Genomic DNA, 16,253 nt, shown 5'->3' with positions numbered 1-16,253 from the left:
ATTCTCTTAGCCTGAGTTTGGCCCCCCTTTTCGCTCTTGTCCCTCTCTCCCTTCCCTTCCAAGAGGCACACACCCCAGCTTCCTTCCTTTCCCCCGTCCTGCTCTCAGCTGCTCCCGTTTCCCTCTCCCGTGGTTCTCACCCTCCTCGGTCCCAATTAGTCAAAAGACTCAGCTAAGGAAGGACAGCTGGGTTCTGCTCTCCTTAACCCTACACCCGTTTGCTGGATGCCGTCAGGCAGCGACGGAAGAACGGGAGGCTGCGTTAATTTTACACAAGCTGGAGTACAAAAGGACTGCCCACGCTAGCTCTTTTACTACGCAGCTTTGAAACTCCTGGATGGTGTCGTGTTTGGCTCCGGCCCAGTAAAGGACCGAGGAATTGAAGAGCCCAGCCTCGGTTGCCTTCCCTCAGTGACCTTGAACTGGTCGCCTTAAGATTTTAGGGTTTCCCCCCACCCTTCCTGTAAAGGGCATTACTTATACCTTTGCAGTCCTAACAAACAAAGTGTTTAGACCCAGTGAGCACGCTTTGGTAAAGCTAGAGCTGCTAGGTGATCATCAGCTTGCCCCTCTGTTGTTTGTTCCTAATCAACGCAGTGGACAGTTTGGGGCATCCTGTAGTTCTGGCAATGGAGGCAAGCTGAGCCGGCAATTGTGAGTGGACTCCCGTAAGCCGGCTTAGAGTGGGGAAGTGGTAATATCGTACTAATGACAAACTTGGTTTTCCTAACACTGCAAGCTACAGAAGCTTGTGAATTTCCTCTACTGAAGATGAAGCAAGCTGGACTTGCTGTTTGCTTCTTTTTAGCCACTTGGCCTTTGGCAAATTGGACCCATTTGTAAGGATTCGCTCACAGATTACTTCAAGATCCAGCATGGCTGACAAATACAGGGGATATTATATGTGAGCACTTTGGGGAAGCATCACAGTGGCTACCAAAATAAAAGCACCTTGCCCTTGAAGAATAAGATGAGTAGACATGTTCAAAGGTTATTCCCTTCCATAGGCCAATTATAGAGGGAAATGTTTTAAAATGTAGTTTTATATTCTACTTCAAAGTAATTTTTTTAAGTTCAAATGTAAAATTATGTTATAAAAATGTGTTTCAAGCTGTTTGAAAAGGATATGTCAAAACAAACCTAAAAATATGTTTTAATAAAAAACATTGGTATACTGTGGGGGGCAGGGAGGTTTGGGTTCAAATCTTTTTCTTTGATCCTCACAAAGTAACCTGTACCTAGTTCGGTTCCAGATTTCAGTTGCCATCTTTCAATACCAGTAATTCTTCTATTTGAAATCAACAACCTGTATCAACATCTAAAACTCTTTTAAACCCAAATAAAGTCTTTGAGACAGCTTTGTATAATACATTTTAGAATAAATTATTAAAAACAAAGCACCTACATGGTGTAAGGCTCTGTGTGTGTGTGTGTGTGCATGTGTGTTTTCTTTCTGGCCTTTAGGTGTTTATTCTTTATTTAGATTTTGTGTTTCTCCAGTTTATTACTAGACAAAATTACCACAAAATTCTTGATTCTTAACTATTTCCTTATAAAAGTGAATATTTTCAGAGAAAATAAAATGGATAACATGAACACAGAGTAAGAAAATCAGTTGACTTAAACACTGTGAGCAGCATGCATTTTAAAAGGAGGATTTTCAGTTAAGTATGAGGTTTCGGGAAACTTATTATGATTTTATTTACACCGAAGAAAGAAGAGTTCTACATTTTTAAATTCATTAACACTTTAATTAGAAACGTTTTTCTTTTGAAGAAAATACACTGCAATGAAGTGCATGGATAGATCAGTATGCAAATGTACCCCTTTCTTGTTAATGTCTTACAAACTAAAAATCTCACAAAGCTTCTTCAGTGATACAAATATTGACAGGGGTGCGATAGGGAGGGTATATGGGGATATATGTATGCATATAGCTGATTCACTTTGCTGTACAGCAGAAAGTAACACAACATTGTAAAGCAATTGTACTCCAATAAAGATGTGTAAAAATAAACAATAAATAAATATTGACAAAAGATAAAATATTGATAAAAAAGTGATAAAAATGTAGCAAGCTTTTTCTGTTTTTACCGAAGCCATGTAAACATAAGCACTGTAATAATGGACAGTACCCAGAAAAATCAGACCCTTCATATTCACTTTTTTGCAGCTCTGCTTCAGATCTGTCATCATTACAGCCCTTACCTTCTTTAGTCTTTGTTGCGGGCTAAGTGTAGTTTCTCTGTCATCTTAGGGTTCGGGGATAAAAATAAAAAAGGTCAGATCAGGTTCTCCAGCAACATGGTTATTGTTTCATATGTATTCACTCTCAGATAAACTCAAGGTCCTCTGTAAAACAAAGAATTGTGTTAAAGTCGGGTAAACCCTTTGTGCAGAGGCCAGATGGAAAAGGATCGAGACATGTGCAACAAACCCCTCTGGGAATAGAGGAGCAAACACGAAGGGCTATTTCTAAGCAGAGTCTGGTCCCCAACTTACAATTCATGAATAAAGTGACTGTGGAGAATAACGATCAAGAGAATATCTGTGACAATAAACAAAACCCATATTTGTTTTTAACATGATTGAGAATTCTAGGAACATGAATAAGCAAAGCATAACTTTGGCTCATGAAAAATATTGAAATGTAAGTGGAAGAAAATAAAAAATAGTAGAAAATAACAAATATGGAAAATTGTTAGGATAAATAATATGTATTGACAATTTGTTATTTAAACAATTATTTTCTTTACATTTGCATTTAACACTAAGAATTTAAAGTTGAACAGGTAGAATTATCTCACAGATAAACATAAGTAAGTTATAGAATTTTTAAGATGTTTATCACCAGGATACAGAATGCTAAATTATGCTGGAACACAAAAATTAAAAGGAATTGAAACTTCAATCAACATATTTTTAAATTACATAACTATTATTTTTCAAATATGTGTCCATTTTCCCAGGCTATTAGGTACAACAATAGAAATGCCATATTGTTTTCCCTTACTTGACAGAGCCAAATGGAAAATAAACAGGGCGAGCAAATGAAAGTCTCTGGGGATCATGGGAATCGAATGACTATAAAAAACGTACTCCAGACAAGAATATAGTCTTGGATAAATATTCAGTTTTATTCTCATAATCTCTGTTCTTTTAGAAAAGACAGTTAATAATATTTCTGCTCCACCTCTTCCTCTTTAGATGGACTGTCTAAAACATCAAGTGAATAATGGCAAGCCATATTTATCTGCACTGGTTGAAATTTAGTATCATTCTTCACTCCTCAATTTAGAGAACTCCTTATAATTAACTGACGAGCTGTCCTCCAGACAGTGCCATTTAGAGTCATTACTGCACTCTAATTGGGGAGAAATGCTTTTAGAAAGTCCTAATTAGAGACTTTTTTTGTTCTTCTTATACATACATTCAAAAGAGGTACTGTTTTGTGGGTTTTTTTGTCGGGGGGGGTGGAGGGGAGGTTAGGTTGTAGCTTGGTATATTGTTTTTGTATTTTTACTTAAGTAAGTGATACAAGGTGAAGCTTCTTCAGATTTTGAAGAGTAACATGACCACATGAGGAAACTGAATACTAACAATTTTGCTTTTGCTCATCATAATGATCATGATTATAATAGAAACAGGGGTTTCTGAACACTTCATTGTTAATGATTTGTATTTCTACTTAAAGTTTGAAGGTTCTCTTAACTTTCAATTCCTTATATCAATATTTCTTTATAGAGAGTTCAGACTTTTAAAACAGTACCTTGACAATGTTTTTACAAGTTGAATATAGTAGTATGCAGACTAGATTTATTAAACTCATTAAAAAAATTTGGCTGAAAATTCAAATGGCTTATTATAGGTCACTTAGTGTATATTTGGGGGTACTCTGAATAAAACCAAGATCTCCCGACTCACTCTCAAGTTCAAAAACTTCAGAGTTGAAACGATTAATCCCACAGGTGAGAAACTGAAGTCCGATGAAACTTTTAACTATGCCACATTAGTTTAAATATAATTTAAACTTTATTTCCAGAAGTACTGTTCAACACTGACCTTTCTCAGAAATAAAGCCAAGGAACAAAGTAAAATAAACTGGGTTTTCCTGTTGTTTACAAAAATGAGAACAATTTTTAAAAAATAAAAAGAATTTAAAGTTCAAGTTGACTAAAAAAAAAAAAAAAAGTGTGAATTATTTTTTAATCTGGACCAGCTCCATTCTATAATATTTATTTTTAGATCAAAAAGTGTAAAGTTAACTCTCAAAAATACTGTGTAATTTAATAGGTTGAGTCTAAATTGTAAGAGTCTAAGGACTCAGGAGAAAAAAAACCAAAACAACAAAAACACCTCTATTAGCTAAATAAAGTAAAACAGTGCCATCTGCTGACCAGAATGAAAAAAGTAGTTGGTCTTTGACACATCTATGAGAAGATAAAGGAGTTCAAGAAATAGATATTAATTTATTCCACGTCTTTTTTTTTTTCTTAATTTTTTTTTTTTGGCTGCATTGGGTCTTTGTTGCTGCATGCGGGCTTTCTCTAGTTGCAGTGAGCAGGGGCTACTCTTCGTTGCAGTGTGCGGGCTTCTCATTGAGGAGCATGGGCTCCAGGCTCACAGGCTTCAGTAGTTACAGCAGGCGGGCTCAGTAATTGCGGCACGCGGGCCCTAGAGCGTGCGGGTTTCAGTAGTTGCGGCGCATGGGCTCAATAGCTGTGGCGCGTGGGCTCTAGGGCTCCTGGGCTTCAGTAGTTGTGGCGTGTGGACTTAGTTGCTCCGTGGCATGTGGGATCTTCCCAGACCAGGGATCAAACCCATGTCCCCTGCATTGGCAGGCAGATTCTTAACCACTGCACCACCAGGGAAGTCCCTCCACATGTCTTTTAATCATGCTAAAAAGTACTATGCTGGTGATGTAAAATTAATCAACCTCCTATATGGAAATTTCAGATTGTATTCTGTACTAGCTTGTGATTGTTAGTATTATTCAAAATCCAGCCAACAGTTAAATCTGATCATATCAGTAAATGTGGCCATTTGGCTAAAACCACATTTAGTTTTATGGATAAAATGCAAATGAGTACATGAAGTTATTAACCTGGAATTTTGAATTTGATAAATTTTATATAAAGATTTTTGTTTCTAAATGTATAATCACACTAAAAATAATTTAGAAAATAGAAAATTTTAAAGTTTGATTCTTGACCTAAGTATTTCACTTTGCAAATATGTGAGGGACTGCTAGGCCATGAACTTCATTGCCTGCAGGAGATATAAATAAGACCTAGTGTATGCCCTCATTTAGTTCACCATCTAGTGAAGGAGACAGATGTGAACCTGAAATTATAATGTCTTAAGAACTATAGCAGAGCATATACAGGATGGTACAGAAATACCTCATTCTGCTCTAGTGAGACACACAAATCATTATCAACAATTCGTATAAACTGAAATATAATAAGCATTTGTTCTTGTCCTCAACTGCTATAAATAATCCTCTGACTTGTGCAAGAACTTTATTTTAAAACTTTCTCCCCGCATGGTGTTTTTGTTCTATTGCTTTACTCCGAAACCTCAAAAGGCTAACAGATCCTTAGCACTTCAGTTTCTCTCATTTCTTGCATCAAGTCTACTGCCAGGTACAATTTTACTCCCTAAGTATCTTTTTTTTTTTTAAGAATTTCACTTTATTTATTTTTTGGCTGTGTTGGGTTTTCGTTTCTGTGCGAGGGCTTTCTCTAGTTGTGGCAAGCGGGGGCTACTCTTCATCGCGGTGCGCGGGCCTCTCACTATCGCAGCCTCTCGTTGCGGAGCACAGGCTCCAGACGCGCAAGCTCAGTAGTTGTGGCACACGGGCTTAGTTGCTCCGCGGCATGTGGGATCTTCCCAGACCAGGGCTCGAACCCGTGTCCCCTGCATTGGCAGGCAGATTCTCAACCACTGCGCCACCAGGGAAGCCCTAAGTATCTCTTAAACATTAACCTTCTTTCTATTTTCTCTGGCACTACCCTAGGCTCACTATCACAACTGCAATAACCTCTTATCTGATCTACCCACATTCACTTGGATCCCTTCCAATCCATTGTTCCCACTTAAAAATCTCAGTGCCTCTCAGGACCTGGCATGGTTGGTTCACCAACCACCTCTCTAGCATCAGCTCACACCATGATTTCTTGCAATTTCTCTGCTGCTGTCACCCTGGCCTGCTTTCAGTTCCTCTGTCTTGGCATGCTCCCTCTGCCATAGGGCCTTTGCACAGTCTATTCCCTGTCACTCTGTTCTTTACTACCTTAAATAAGCCTTCACTGAACTAACTACCTAAGTCACAAAATCCCACCATTAAACACTTTCATAGAACCACTCAGCTTCCTTCATACCACTCATCATAGATGCAATTTTATAGTTTTATATGTTATTAAGTGACTTACGTCTGTAAATTCAATGAGGACAATGACTGTGTCTGTTTTGGCTCTTTATTGTTCCAAACTTATCAACATCATTTTTCATTACAAAACTTTTCCAATTCATATAGAAAAGTTTTGAATCAAGCAATTAAGAACTATCATAACTCAATAAAGTATGCTAATAAAAAGGATGAATAAAATAAGCTGGATTATTGATGATTCCAAATGCACACTATTTTCTTTTATTGAAACACTAATTTAGTTTATTATTTTTCCTGCTTCTTTCCTATATGTCGCAATAAGACTAGAAAACATATTTGTTTTCTTTAAGATTTGCCTACTGAGTCTAGTTATCTTAATCAGAATGCTTGCTAATTTGGGGGTGCACTATCTTCAAGACATTATTATATTGGGGGAGGAACTACAAATAAAGTAAAACATGGACCTAATATTTTCTAGATCTTCTCCATCATTGAAATGTTTTGTGCTTCCTCTTTTGTTCTTTCTTATCTCCTGACATTTCTGCTATCATTATGTGCCTTTAAAAATCAAGTTCCTTTTTTACTGTACTTTTGAAATTTCCAGCCAGTGGGATGGGAATAGAGGGACACAATAACAAACAAATCAACCAAAACACAACCTACAGCTTCTTCGTTTTATTTTTAAAATTTTCTCAGTAGCTTGGGTTTTCAGATAGAACCAATCACTAATAAATAGATTTCTATTTTCTTGCCTGGTCAAGAAATTAAATCATTCTGAATTTAAATTGAGGTTATATAAAATCAGTTGAGGTTATATGGCATCAATCGATGCAATAGCAAATATTAGTTTTTCTTTAAATAAACCAAATTTAATTTAGTAATATACTGATGGCTAATTTTATGTATCAACTTGACTGAACCATGAGGTACCCAGATATTTGGGTAAACATGCTTGATGTGTCTGTGAGAGTGTTTCTGGATGATGTTAACATCTGAATTGGTAGACTGAGTAAAGCAGATTGCCCTCACCAAAGTAGGTGGGCCTCATCCAATCTGTAGAAGGCCTTAATAAAATAAAAAGGCAGAGTAAGGGAGAATTTGCTCTCTGTGTGACTGTCTTCAAACTGGGACATTGGTCTTCTCCTCCTTTGGACTGGAACTTGGACTGGAACTTATACCATTGACTCTCCTGGATCTCCAGCTTGCTGACTAAAGCTCTTGGGACTTCTGAGCCTCCATAACTGTGTGAATCAATCCCTTATATTGAATCTCTTCATTTTATCTATAGATTATATATATATATAATATATATATATTATATATTATACATATATATATCTCCTACTGGTTTTGTTTGTATTGGTCTGGAGGACCCAGACTAATTACATACCATGACATTAAAGACCGACTATAGGTACCTGGATTTTACACTATTTAAACATAGTTATGTTGATTGATTTTGGTTTTAAATTCCATGCAATGTCATCTTGCATATCCATCAGTTTATAAAATAAGACTGAATACACACACACACACACACACACACACACACACACACACACACAAAATCCTTGGTCCTTTAATTCCAAGTCTCTTCATTGTTCAAATGTGGGGGAATATCTCCCAACCTTTTTTTTTTTTTCCCTCCAAATTTTTCAAAGGGGTGGCCTATTTATACTCCATTTATACTCAATTTCTCCACTCAAATCCCTAATAGTCATCAGTTGCCTGACTTTAACACTCTGTTGAAACTACTCTCACCAAAATCACCAATCATCTCCTAGTGCAACATCAAATGATTTCCATTTTAAACTAGAGGTTCTCTATCCTTATTTTAGAAATGCTGATATTGATTTAGCCAAAAAGTGCCTTCGGTTTTTAAGTAAAAATAAAAGACACATTTTTCATTTTCACCAAGAACTTTATTGAACAACGTATTCATCATTTTGTTCCACTACCTTCTACCATTTTTCAGGCAACTTCATAATTCCATCTTCCCAAAACTTTTTATCTTTTGAGCAAAGAACTGTTCCAGGTGCCTTTTACAGTCTTCCAGGGAATTGAAATTTTTTCCATTAAGAGAATTTTGTAAAGACCTAAATAAATGGAAATCCGAAGGTGCAATATCTGGTGAATATGGTGGTTGAATCAGAACTTCCCAGCCAAGCTGTAACAGTTTTTGCCTGGTCATCAAAGAAACATGTGGTCTTGCGTTAACCTGATGGAAGATTATGCGTTTTCTGTTGACTAATTCTGGATGCTTTTTGTCAAGTGCTGCTTTCAGTTGGTCTAACTGGGAGCAGTATCTGTTGGAATTAATCGTTTGGTTTTCTGGAAGGAGCTCATAATAGAGGACTCCCTTCCAATCCCACCATATACACTACATCAGCTTCTTTGGATGAAGACCGGCCTTTGGTGTGGTTGGTGGTGGTTCATTTCACTTGCCCCACGATCTCTTCCATTCCACATTGCTGTACAATATCCACTTCTCATCACCCATCACAATTTGTTATAAAAACTGAACATTTTCGTTATGTTTAAGTATAGAGTCACATGCGGAAATATGGTCAAGAAGGTTTTTCTTGCTTAACTATGTGGAACCCAAACATCAAAGTGATTAACATAACCAAGCTGGTGAAAATCATTTTCAATGCTTGATTTGGCTATTTTGAGCATGTCGGCTGTCTCCCGAGTGGTATAACGTTGATTGTTCTCAATTAATGTCTCGATTTGATCGCTATCAACTTCAACTGGTGTACCTGACTGTGGAGCATTGCCCAGTGAGAAATCTCCAACATGATATTTTGCAAACCACTTTTGACACATTCGATCAGTCACAGCACCTTCTCCGTACACAGTAAAAATCTTTTTTTGCGTTTCAGTTGCGTTTTTACCTTTCTTGAAATAATAAAGCATAATATGCTGAAAATGTTGCTTTTTTCTTCCATCCTCAATATTAAAATGGCTACACAAAAATTCACCAATTTTGATAAGTCTTTTTTTAAATGCCACCTGTTATGACAGCTGTCACGTACAATCTAACAGAATTGTTTTGAATGAAGTTAAAGACAACTAGATGCTATTAGAGCCATCTTATGGAAAAAACCAAATGAACCCTTTGACCAACCCAATACTTTCTCTCCCTGATACTTTCTTCTTTAGTTTATATGGCACTGCTTCTGGATTCCTCTCAAATTCTCTACCCATTCTTTCTGTTTCTTTTACCAAATCTATTTCTTCTGCTTGATCCTTACAGTTATTGCTTTCCAAGTTGACACTGTCATTCCACTGGTCCTGTCAGTAATCCGTATGAATTCAGTTCTATACACTGATTACATAACCTGATATCCCCAACCTAGACCATTCCCCATACTTTTAGTCTCATATCCAATTACTTGTTAGATATTTTGTACTCAATCTCTAAAACTGAAATTATCTTCCCCTAAACTTATTTCTATTCCTATTTCCTATATTTCAGTTGTAATAGTCTTCATTTGACCTTTTTTTTTTTTTAGAATGAAAATGCCAGCATAGTGGGGCAATCTCTGTGACATATGGAGGGTGTAGTAAATTGCATTATTGTTTACAAGTATTTGCTGTTGATCCCTGGGGGACAGTCATACTTTCCTGCCTTATTGACAGCAGATTTGACCATGAGACTTGCTCTGGCCAATAAAATGCAAGCATAATGACTGTGTCACTTCCCAGCAGATACTTAAGAGCCAGAACACACTTTGCCATGTTCTTTTTGCCCTATGTCAGGACAATCAACAATATTCTAGATGCTTCATCAGCTCAGGTGCTGGCATGAAGGTGACGCCATAGTGGCATTACTGAAAATAAAACCTGAAGATTATAGTCACTGAAATTTGGGGGTCATTTGTTAACATAATAAATCCTAGCCTATACTGACTGATCTGGGACTGGAGAAGTTTTAACCAAATAATTTTACAGTCATCCATGTAATTAATAATGTACAAAGGCAACAGAAAGACATTCTCAGATATGCAAGTCCTATCAGACAATCTTTATATGAGTTTTAAGAATGAATGCCTTAAATATTTCTCCAACAACTGAAATATGAGAGCCAATGAGAAATGAGGGTATGAAATGACTGTCTGAAAGCAATGAAACTAGGTAAAAGAGTGATATCTGAAAAAAAGCGTTGCAAATCTGCTTATAAACTGAATGCAAATATCATAAATAATTCTTAAAAAGGAGATATAAAATATTCATATAGTAACACTTTGGATCTAAATTCCATATTGTATTAGCAAAACTTATAAGGAAAAGAGAAAAATTTACAAAATTCACTGTATCAAATAGAGAGAATTAGAAATATATCATTTTACTCTGAACTTTGAATATTAAGTAAGGTTAAATAATTATGTTAAAATTCTTGAAGATAGTTTAGTAGAAGCTTGTAGTTCAAGATGGAAAAATAAAGACATTTTTATTTCATTCCCCTCCTTGATACCTACTAATTGTTAAAAAAAAAAATTGAGAAACAATGCAGAAGGGGGGAAAAAAATCTCTCATTTTCAATGAAATAAGGAAATGATACAGCCCTAAATTACAAAACAGGAAGCAGGTTTACCAAGCAATGAAGTGAAATGTGGGAAGAGGCTGAGTGCTGAGAACCAAAGCATGCCTTCTCTAGCCTTGAGCAGGACACAGATTTCTCACCAAGAAAGAGGAACAGTCCTGAAAAACTGTGATCTGAATAGCAAGATCTGGGCCTGGAGGAGCCTCAGGAAAAGTGGAATGTCTAGTTTGATGGAGAAGTGGAACTAAAGAAGACACCAGGCTGGCATGCCATCTTTACAGCCTCCAGCCTGTTGGCGATTGCTAGAGCTAAAGGAGAATGAGGAAAGGAAGAAAGGAGCCAGCAATCTCAGATCACTCCCCACCCCTAAACAGATTTCTGCCAATAACTCATTGATGAGTACTCTGTGTCATGGCAACCACTAGCTCTAAGGAAGGCAGGGAAAACACACAACTATTACAGTGTCTGTGGTACAGACAGACAATGGAGAAGGTGAAGGTGAGTGAGTCTGCAATTTTTGCCACTACAAAAAAAAAAAAAAGTCAGGATGGAATCTAGAAATTTAAAAAAAACCAAAAAGAAGAGAAAGAGAAGATAAATGAACTACGAGAGAGAGAGAATACAGTGCAAGATAAATTACCTAATAAATAGACCAAGAGTTAAAATATGCATTTCCTCATCGTCTCTGTAGTGGGCTGAATAGTGTCATCCCCAAATTCATGTCTACACAGAACTTCAGAATGTGATCTTATTAGGGAATAAGTCTCTGCAGATGTAATTAGTTAAGACGAGGTCATGCTGGATTAGAGTGGGCCCTAAATCAAATGGCTGATATCCTTATAATAAGGGAAGAGGACAAACAGAGACACACATAGGAAAGAAGGTCATGTATTAGTGGAGGCAGAGACTGGAGTGATTATCTACAAGCCAAAGAATACCAAGAATTTCAGGGAGCCACCAGAAGGTAGGAGGAGGCTAGGAAGAATCCTTTTCTAGATCCTTCAGAAAGAGCATAGCCCTGCTGTCACCTTGTTTTCAGCCTTTTAGCCTCTGAACTATGAATCAATAAATTCCTGTTTTTTTAAGCCATCCAGTTTGTGGTACTTTGTTATGGCAGCCCCAGGAAACTAATACAGTCTCCAAGAAATTACATACAGCATGAGTGTGGTGGACAGACTCTAGGGTGGCCTTCATGATTTCTGCCCCTTGGTGTTTATACCCTTGTGTTACTTTCTCTCACTGAGTAAAGGTAGGACCTATGATTTGCTTCTAACGAATTGAATTCAGTAAATGGATAGGATGTATATGATTATTATATGTGATTACATTACATTACATTGTAATCCATCTTGCTGGGAGACTCTGTCTTGCTGGCTTTGAAGAAGTAAGCTACCATGTTGTGAGCTCCATGCCATATGGAAAGAGCCACAAAGCAAGGAGGTGAGGGTGCAACAGCCAGCAAGGAAATGGAGCTCTCAGTCTGGCAGCCCTCAAGGAACTAAATTCTGTAAACAACCAAATTGAGTTGGAAAGCAGATCCATCTCCAGTCAAGCCTCAGATGAGACAGCAGCCCCAACTGACACCATGATTGCAGCCTTCTGAGACTTTCAAGCACAGGACCTAACTAAGCTGTGCTCAGACACCTGATGCACAGAAATTGTGAGAAAACAAGTATGTGCTGCTTTAAGCCACTAAGTTTTTGGTAATATTGTTATGCAGCAATAGATAACTAGTAGAGGGGAGATTAACCAAGATGGCGGAGTAGAAGGACGTGCTCTCACTCCCTCTTGCGAGAGCACCAGAATCACAACTGGCTGCTGGACAATCATTGACAGGAAGACACTGGACTTCACCAAGGAGGATACCCCACATCCAAGGACAGAGGAGAAGCCACAGTGAGATGGTAGGAGGGGCACAATCAGAGTAAAATCAAATCCCATAACTGCTGGGTGGGTGACTCACAGACTGGCGAACACTTATACCACAGAAGTCCACCCACTGGAGTGAAGGTTCTGAGCCCCACGTCAGGCTTCCCAACCTGGGGGTCCGGCAACGGGAGGAGGAATTCATAGAGAATCAGACTTTGAAGCCTAGTGGGAATTGATTGCAGGACTTCGACAGGACTAGGGGAAACAGAGACCCCACTCTTGGAGGGCGCACATGGAATAGTGTGTGCATCGGGACCCGGGGGAAGGAGCAGTGACCCCAGGGGAGACTGAACCAGACCTACCTGCTAGTGTTGGAGGGTCTCCTGCAGAGGCGGGGGCTGGCTCTGTTTCACCGTGGGGACAAGGACACTGGCAGCAGAGGTTCTGGGAAGTACTCCTTGGCGTGAGCCCTCCCAGAGTCTGCCATTAGCCCCACCAAAGAGCCCAGGTAGGCTCCAGTGTTGGGTTGCCTCAGGCAAAACAACCAACAGGGAGGGAACCCAGCCCCACCCATCAACAGTCAAGTGGATTAAAGTTTTACAGAGCTCTGACCGCCACAGCAACAGTCAGCTCTAACCACCACCTGTCCCTTCCATCAAGCCTCTTAGATAGCCTCAACCACCAGAGGGCAGACAGCAGAAGCAAGAAAAACTACAATCCTGCAGCCTGTGGGACAAAAACCACATTTACAGAAAGATAGACAAGATGAAAAGGCAGAGGGCTATATACCAGATGAAGGAACAAGAAAAAACCCCAGAAAAACAACTAAATGAAGTGAAGATAGGCAACCTTCCAGAAAAAGAATTCAGAATAATGATAGTGAAGATGATCCAGGACCTCGGAATAAGAATGGAGGCAAAGATTGAGAAGATGCAAGAAATGATTAACAAAGACCTAGAAGAATTAAAGAACAAACAAACAGAGATGACCAATACAATAACTGAAATGAAAACTACACTAGAAGGAATCAATAGCAGAATAACTGAGGCAGAAGAACGGATAAGTGACCTGGAAGACAGAATGGTGGAATTCACTGCTGTGGAACAGACTAAAGAAAAAAGAATGAAAAGAAATGAAGACAGCCTAAGAGGCCTCTGGGACAACATTAAATGCAACAACATTCACATTATAGGGGTCCCAGAAGGAGAAGAGAGAGAGAAAGGACCCGAGAAAATATTTGAAGAGATTATAGTCAAAAACTTCCCTAACATGGGAAAGGAAATAGCCACCCAAGTCCAGGAAGTGCAGAGAGTCCCATACAGGGTAAACCCAAGGAGAAACACACCGAGACACATAGTAATCAAAGTGGCAAAAATTAAAGACAAAGAAAAATTATTGAAAGCAGCAAGGGAAAAACGACAAATACCATACAAGGGAACTCCCATAAGGTTAACAGCTGATTTCTCAGCAGAAACTCTGCAAGCCAGAAGGGAGTGGCATGATATACTTAAAGTGATGAAAGGGAAGAACCTACAACCAAGATTGCTCTACCCAGCAAGGATCTCATTTAGATTCGATGGAGAAATCAAAAGCTTTACAGACAAGCAAAAGCTAAGAGAAGTCAGCACCACCAAACCAGCTCTACAACAAATGCTAAAGGAACTTCTCTAAGTGGGAAACACAAGAGAAGAAAAGGACCTACAAAAACAACCCCAAAACAATTAAGAAAATGGTCATAGGAACATACATATCGATAATTACCTTAAACGTGAATGGATTAAATGCTCCAACCAAAAGACACAGGCTTGCTGAACGGATACAAAAACAAGATCCATATATACGCTGTCTACAAGAGACCCACTTTAGACCTAGGGACACATACAGACTGAAAGTGAGGGGATGGAAAAAGATATTCCATGCAAATGGAAATCAAAAGAAAGCTGGAGTAGCTATACTCATATCAGATAAAATAGACTTTAAAATAAAGAATGTTACAAGAGACAAGGAAGGACACTACATAATGATCAAGGGATCAATCCAAGAAGATATAACAATTATAAATATATATGCACCCAACATAGGAGCACCTCAATACATAAGGCAACTGCTAACAGCTATAAAAGAGGAAATCGACAGTAACACAATAATAGTGGGGGACTTTAACACCTCACTTACACCAATGGACAGATCATCTAAAATGAAAATAAATAAGGAAACAGAAGCTTTAAATGACACAGTAGACCAGATAGATTTAATTGATATTTATAGGACATTCCATCCAAAAACAGCAGATTACACTTTCTTCTCAAGTGCGCACAGAACATTCTCCAGGATAGATCACATCTTGGGTCACAAATCAAGCCTCAGTAAATTTAAGAAAATTGAAATCATATCAAGCATCTTTTCTGACCACAACGCTATGAGATTAGAAATGAATTACAGGGAAAAAAACGTAAAAAACACAAACACATGGAGGCTAAACAACACGTTACTAAATAACCAAGAAATCACTGAAGAAATCAAAGAGGAAATCAAAAAATACCTAGAGACAAATGACGACAAAAACATGATGATCCAAAACCTATGGGAGGGACTTCCCTGGTGGCGCAGTGGTTAAGAATCCGCCTGCCAATGCAGGGTACACAGGTTTGAGCCCTGGTCTTGGAATATCCCACATGCCGCGGAGCAACTAAGCCCGTGCGCCACAACTACTCAGCCTGCATTCTAGAGCCCACGAGCCACAACTACTGAGCCCACGTGCCACAGCTACTGAAGCCCGCACACCTAGAGACTGTGCTCTGCAACAAGAGAAGCCACCGCAATGAGAAGCCTGGGCACCACAACAAAGAGTAGCCCCTGATCACTGCAACTAAAGAAAGCCCGCATGCAGCAATGAAGACCCAGTGCAGCCAAAAAAAAAAAAAAGACTCTAACATTTCTTGTAAGGCTCATTTAGTGGTGATTAACTCCTTTAGTTTTTGCTTATCTGGGAAACTCTCTATCTCTCCTTCAATTCTGAATGGTAACCTTGCTAGATGGAGTATTATAGGTTGTAAGTTTTTACCTTTCAGCACATTAAATATATCATGCCACTCCATTCTGGCCTGTAAAGTTTCTGCTGAGATATCAGCTGATAGTCTTATGGGGTTTCCCTTGTATATGATTAGTTGTTTTTGTCTTGCTGCCTCTAAGAGTCTCTCTTTATCTTTAACTTTTGCCATTGTAATTATAATATGTCTTGGTGTGGATATCTTTGGGTCCATCTTGTTTGGTACTCTCTGCACTTCCTAGGCCTGGATGTCTGGTTATTTTTTCCTCCAAATGAGGGAAGGTTTTATTTCTTCATATAAGTTCTCTGCCTTTTTCTCTTTCTCTTCTCCTACTGGAACCCTTACAATGTGAATGTTAGTATACTGATGTCATCTCAGAGGTCCCTTAAGCTCTCCT

The sequence above is a fragment of the Balaenoptera musculus genome, chromosome 5 (assembly GCF_009873245.2).
Source record: "Balaenoptera musculus isolate JJ_BM4_2016_0621 chromosome 5, mBalMus1.pri.v3, whole genome shotgun sequence".
NCBI classification, from domain to species: Eukaryota; Metazoa; Chordata; class Mammalia; order Artiodactyla; family Balaenopteridae; genus Balaenoptera; species Balaenoptera musculus.
Note: the sequence above shows the minus strand (reverse complement) of the source record.